The sequence below is a fragment of the Micromys minutus genome, assembly GCF_963924665.1.
Source record: "Micromys minutus genome assembly, chromosome: X".
In the NCBI taxonomy this organism is placed as follows: domain Eukaryota; kingdom Metazoa; phylum Chordata; class Mammalia; order Rodentia; family Muridae; genus Micromys; species Micromys minutus.
This window is the reverse complement of record NC_137970.1, coordinates 41426453-41432452: the sequence shown is the minus strand read 5'-3', so window position 1 is coordinate 41432452 and position 6000 is coordinate 41426453.

Genomic DNA, 6000 nt, shown 5'->3' with positions numbered 1-6000 from the left:
GCTGAGTAGTATTCCATTGTGTATATGTACCACAATTTTTGTATCCATTCGTCTTCTGAAGGACATCTGGGTTCCTTCCAGCTTCTGGCTATTATAAATAGAGCCACTATGAACATTGTGGTGCATATATCTTTGTTGTGTATTAAAGTGTCTCTGGGGTATATGCCCAGAAGTGGAATAGCTGGGTCTTCAGGTAGTACTATATCCAATTTTCTGAGGTATCGCCAGACAGATTTCCAGAGTGGTTGTATTAGCTTGCAACCCCACCAACAGTGGAGAAGTGTTCCTCTTTCTCCGCAGCCTCGCCAGCATCTGCTGTCATCTGAGTTTTGGATCTTGGCCAATCTGACTGGTGTGAGGTGGAATCTCAGGGTTGTTTTGATTTGCATTTCCCTGATGGCTAAGGATGTCGAGCACTTCCTCAGATGTTTCTCGGCCATTCGGTGTTCCTCAACTGAAAATGATTTGTTTAGCTCTGTACCCCATTTTTTAATAGGGTTATTTGATTCTCTGGTGTCTAGCTTTTTGAGTTCCTTGTACACCTTGGATATTAGGCCTCTATCTGATGTGGTGTTGGTAAAGATCTTTTCCCATTCTGTTGGTTGCCGTTTTGTTTTCTTGACGATGTCCTTAGCCTTACAGAAACTTTGCAATCTCATTAAGTCCCATTTGTTAATCTTTGACCGTAGAGCTTGAGCCATTGGTGTTTTGTTCAGGAAATTTTCTCCTGTACCTATGTGTTCTAAGGTTTTCCCTACTTTCTCATCTAATAGTTTCAGTGTATCTGGTTTAATGTGGAGATCTTTAATCCACCTACACTTGAGCTTTGTACAAGGAGATAAGAACGGGTCTATTTTCATTCTTTTGCATGTTGAGTGCCAGTTGGACCAGCACCATTTGTTGAATAGGCTGTCCTTTTTCCATTGAATGTTTACTGCTCCTTTGTCAAAAATCAGGTGACCATATACATGAGGGCTCATTTCTGGATCTTCTATTCTATTCCATTGATCCACTTGCCTATTTCTGTACCAGTACCATGCAGTTTTCAGCACAATTGCCTTGTAATATAGCTTGAGGTCAGGGATAGTGATTCCCGCAGATGTTTTTTTGTTGTTGAGGATAGATTTCACTATTCTAGGTCTTTTGTTATTCCATATAAAATTGCACATTGATCTTTCCAATTCCATGAAGAACTGGGTTGGAATTTTGATGGGGATTGCATTGAATCTGTAGATTGCTTTTGGTAGGATGGCCATTTTTAAGATGTTGATCTTTCCAATCCATGAGCATGGGAGATCTTTCCATTTTCTGAGATCCTCCTCAATTTCTTTCTTTAGAGGTTTGAAGTTCTTGTCATACAGGTCCTTCACTTCCTTAGTTAGAGTCACACCAAGGTATTTCATAGTTTTTGTAACGATTGTGAAGGGTACCTTTTCCCTAATTTCTTTCTCCACATGTTTGTCCTTTGAGTATAGGAAGGCTACTGATTTGTTTGAGTTAATTTTGTATCCGGCCACTTTGCTGAACTTGTTTATCAGCTGTAGGAGTTCTCTCAACTTATTTTTAATTCGTATGTATTTTACAAGGTAAAGATCTTTCAAGAAACATGTCTGCCTCCTTTATTACTAATTAGAGATTACAATAACCTTCTTACTTTTTACATCATTGCACACCCTTTCTAGGCTGTGTGATGAACTATCTGAGGCTGCCAATCTGTCAGATCCTACCCAAACAGAAAGTTGCATACAGGTTTATAGTATAGCATTGTATTGTGGTTTACCAGTTGGAAATTTGGGTGAGGGAGAACCACAACTTATTTGTAGCCAAGAAATAAGGTTGTTTCATGAATTACTAAGGAGTATAGACAGGGTGGGGTGTTCTTTAGATGTTTTGAGATTATAATTCAATTTCAGCATTTATTTCTTCGATTTTCTCTCTGGAAAATATCCCATATATCCTTCCATGCTCGCCTTCAAATTCATGTCCTCTTTTGTCATTGTTACTGCATGCATAAATGTATTTGTATATATTATTCTAGGTGTCACAAAAGAAAGATTTCATGTGAGAAGGAGAGTAGTGAAAGGGAGTAGCCCTCAAATCAAATGCAAAAGTGATTGGTTGCTCCCATAGCCTTCATCAGTCCTGTAAGTGCAACTTTCAGTAGGCACAATTTTCCTGTCATGTCAGTAATGTAAGGTGTAGGATACAGTTCTGGACAAGGTCATTGATGTCTTTTCTCTCCCAGCATTCAGTGTAACATCTTCTAGTATTGCCAAAACGAGATAGCAAGAAGATCCCTTGTCATTTTCAGGTTGATATTTCATTGTATTTCAGTCAAGGTGGGTGATGTATTCAGCAATGGGGTCTTACAATTTTGTTACAGTAGAAAACCAAAACCAGTGGCAATAAATAGTGATGTGGGTGCCTGAAGAACCTCTGTCACTTATAACTAAAAGAGGGAGATATTCTGTGCCTGGCACTTAGATTTTCATTCAATAACCCATGTCTTCAGGGAGCAGGGTTACCCATCTATGCAGGATAACTTTGATAGATTTCCTTTTAAAATTCTTCATATATTTGTATGTATCTGTGGCTGTGTGTATATACCAAGTAGGTGTGGGTGCCCAAAGAGGTCAGAAGATGTCAGATGCTCTGGAGCTAGAGTTGGGGGTGGTTGTGAGCCATATAACACATCAGCTGAGAACTGAACTCAAGATCCTCTGGTAAAGCAGCAAGAGCTCTTAACTACCAAGCAGTCTTTCCATCAGCACAAAGTCATTTTTTATTATATTTTTAAATTAGCTTACACATTAGTGCATGTCTATAAAGCTCCTTCATACATTATTAGTTCTGGCTAATCTACCCTCCATTTCTTCTTCTCTCCAAGGCTCCTCCCTATTCCAATTCACACTTAAATCTTAAATCCAAAATATTTCCCCATCCTAAATTTTCAAGTCACCTGTCTTCTACTATCCCCACTAAGTATATTTTTACCCAGGTTGCAAAACTGTATGTTTCCATATAGTTTTTTCATATACTCTTTATTTTGGTTGAACCTTCCTTTACTCCTTCATGTATCCATTCCCCACCTACTTCATGTTTGAATCTTTTCTCTCCCAGTATCCCCTCTCTTACCTTTCCTTATACCTGCATTTCCCTATCATATCTTCTTTAATATGTCCATATTTAATGGCCTCTTTTAATTACCTAGATTCCACATGTACTCCGGGTAAATATGTAAGACAGAAGATTATATGCTAAGACCCTCGTATAAGAAAGAACATGCAGTATTTCTCTTTCTGTGTTGGGGTGAACTCATGGCATTCTTTTCAATTCTTTAATATTCTGTTTATTAAGGTTTTATTGAAATACAATACATGGAGGACAGAGTGAGTGAGCACAGTTCTGGGCACTGTAGCAGATCAGTTTCTACACCATACTTTCATTTATTTTATAAAAACCTTTTAGACTCCCAAATATTCACATTCCTGTGAATTTCCTTTAAAATCCAGTGAAGAAAAGTTACTCTTTTTCCCCAGGAAGTGTTGGTGTTTGAGAAAACAGGCAGCTCAGATACTTGCCACTCAAGCAGAGCTGATGTGGTGTAGTCTTGTCATCATCTACATGTGAACAGAGACAGCCTGACTTTGGAGAAAAGGCAAGGAGATGAAGCCCAGCGGAGGCTTTGCGATGTACATAGGCTAAGATGCTTATCCTGGACAAATCTTGGGAGAAAGACTAATACTTTTATCTTTCTTTCTTTCTTTATGTTATAAAATATTATTATATCTCACAAAATTTGTTACATGATAATATATGATAAATACACGATTTTCTAATTCTACTCACTAATTCCATCCACTTACCTACAATTTTTACAATTTCCTGTAAATTGAACAATATTCTCTGTGTATATGCCACATGTTTCTTTTCCATTCATCAGTTGGAGGATCTCTAGATTGACTCTATTTTGGTGCTATAGTGAATAGAGCAGCAGTAAACATGTATGTACAAGTATCTCTATAGTACAATATATGGTCCTTTGGGTGTATGCTCAGGAGCAGTATAGCCATTAGCTCTGTCTTAAGATTATTCTAGTTTTTTTTAAAATAGAGTTTATTTTTAATTACATGTGTGCATATGCACATACATCTGAGTGCAGTTCCTGCAGAGATCAGAGAAGAGCACCAGACCCATAAAGCTGGCATTACATGTGCTTGTGAGCCCAACATGGGTGCTGAGAATCTTCTTCAGGAGAACATGAGCTCTTAAACATTGATATATATATAACACCATAGTTCTAGTTTGTTCTGTTTTGTTTGTTTTGTCTTGTTTTGTTTTTGAGAAACTTCCAGACAGATCTCCAGAGTGGCTGCACTAGCTTATACTCTCACAGAGTGTAAAGGTTCCTCTTTGATTTGTTATTTGTATTTTTTGATCATAGCTTACAGTGTATTCCATGCTTCATTTTTATTTATTTCTCTTTAAATTTTTAACATAATGTGCACAGGTGCAAGTATGTGTGAGTGTATGTGCATTTGTAAGTACAAATGTCTGTGGGTTCCATAAAAGGGCATCAAATAAATGCCCTAGAGCCAGAGTTACCAGAAGTCATGAACAACCTAATTCGGATGCTCAGAGTCTGATTCAGGTCCTCTGGGGGGGGAACCTGATGCTCTTAACCACTGAGTCTTTCCCCTTTCCCTAGCCCAGCCCAAGTTTAAACTGGGTTGTTTCTGCTGCTTTTTAGTTTCATGAAATTCCATCTGTCAATTGTTGGTCTTCCTGTGCTATTTGAGTCACATCCAGAGCATCTATTAGTGTACCTTTAAATTGAGGCACACTTACTCTTTCCTCTATCAGTTCCATAGGAGCAAGCTTTAGGTTGAGTTATTTAATCCATTTTGGGTTTAGTTGTGTTCAGGGTGAGTAATAAGGGCACAGTATTTCTACATGATGAGGTCTAGGAGTCTCAGCATCACTTGCTGAAAATTCAGTCTTTTACCCCATGTTAGTTGTTGACATCTTTGTAAAATCTCAAGTAGCTCTATTTGCATGGACTTATATCTGAGGCTCCTATTCTATTATATTGATTTACATACATTGCTTTTTTGTCCTGCACCACATCATTTTCATTCCCATAGCATTCTAGTAGTATGAGTTTCTTTTCTACTGCTGTGATAAAATACTATGACTAAAGAAACTTATAGAAGGAGGGGTTTATTTGGGTGGACAGTTCCAAAGTCTGTCATCATCATCATCACAGTGGGAAAAAGTATGGCAGCCAGCAGGCTTGGCAGCTGGAGCAGTAAGCCGGGAACTCACATCTTAAACCTAGCAGGAAGCAAGAAGAAGCAGCTCAAAATGGTGATAGTATTTAAACTGTATTTCTGGAGGATGGGAGGGCTACAGAGAAACAGGACTCCCCAGCTTCTGCAGAATCCAAGAACACGTTTGGGCACAATCTCCAGGCCAGTGACCCCAAGGGTCAGTGTAGGTCACAAGCTTTGGCTCCTAAACTAAGGTCCCAAACTGAAATTAAAAGAACAACACACAAAATCAACCACACAAAGCCAATTCTTTAAAAGGGTTAATAAGAAACAAAACCTTAGCTAATGTAACAAAAAGAAAGAGGGAGAGGACACAAATTAACACAATTAGAAATCAAGGAATGTCATTACAACTTACTCCAATGAAATTCAGAACAGAATTAGAAACTGCTGTGAAGGGCTGGAGAGATGACTCAGTGGTTAAGAGCACTGGCTGCTCTTCCAGAGTTCCTGAGTTCAAATCCCAGCAACCACATGGTGGCTCACAACCATCTGAAATGGAATCTGATGCCCTCTTCTGATATGTCTGAAGACAATGACAGTATGTTCATATGCATAAAATAAATAAAGAAATAAAGGAAATTGCTGTGAGAATGCATGCTCAATAAAAGGCTGGATGACCCAGAAGAAATTGAAGACTGCTTCTAATGTAAGATTTATTTTTAAAGCT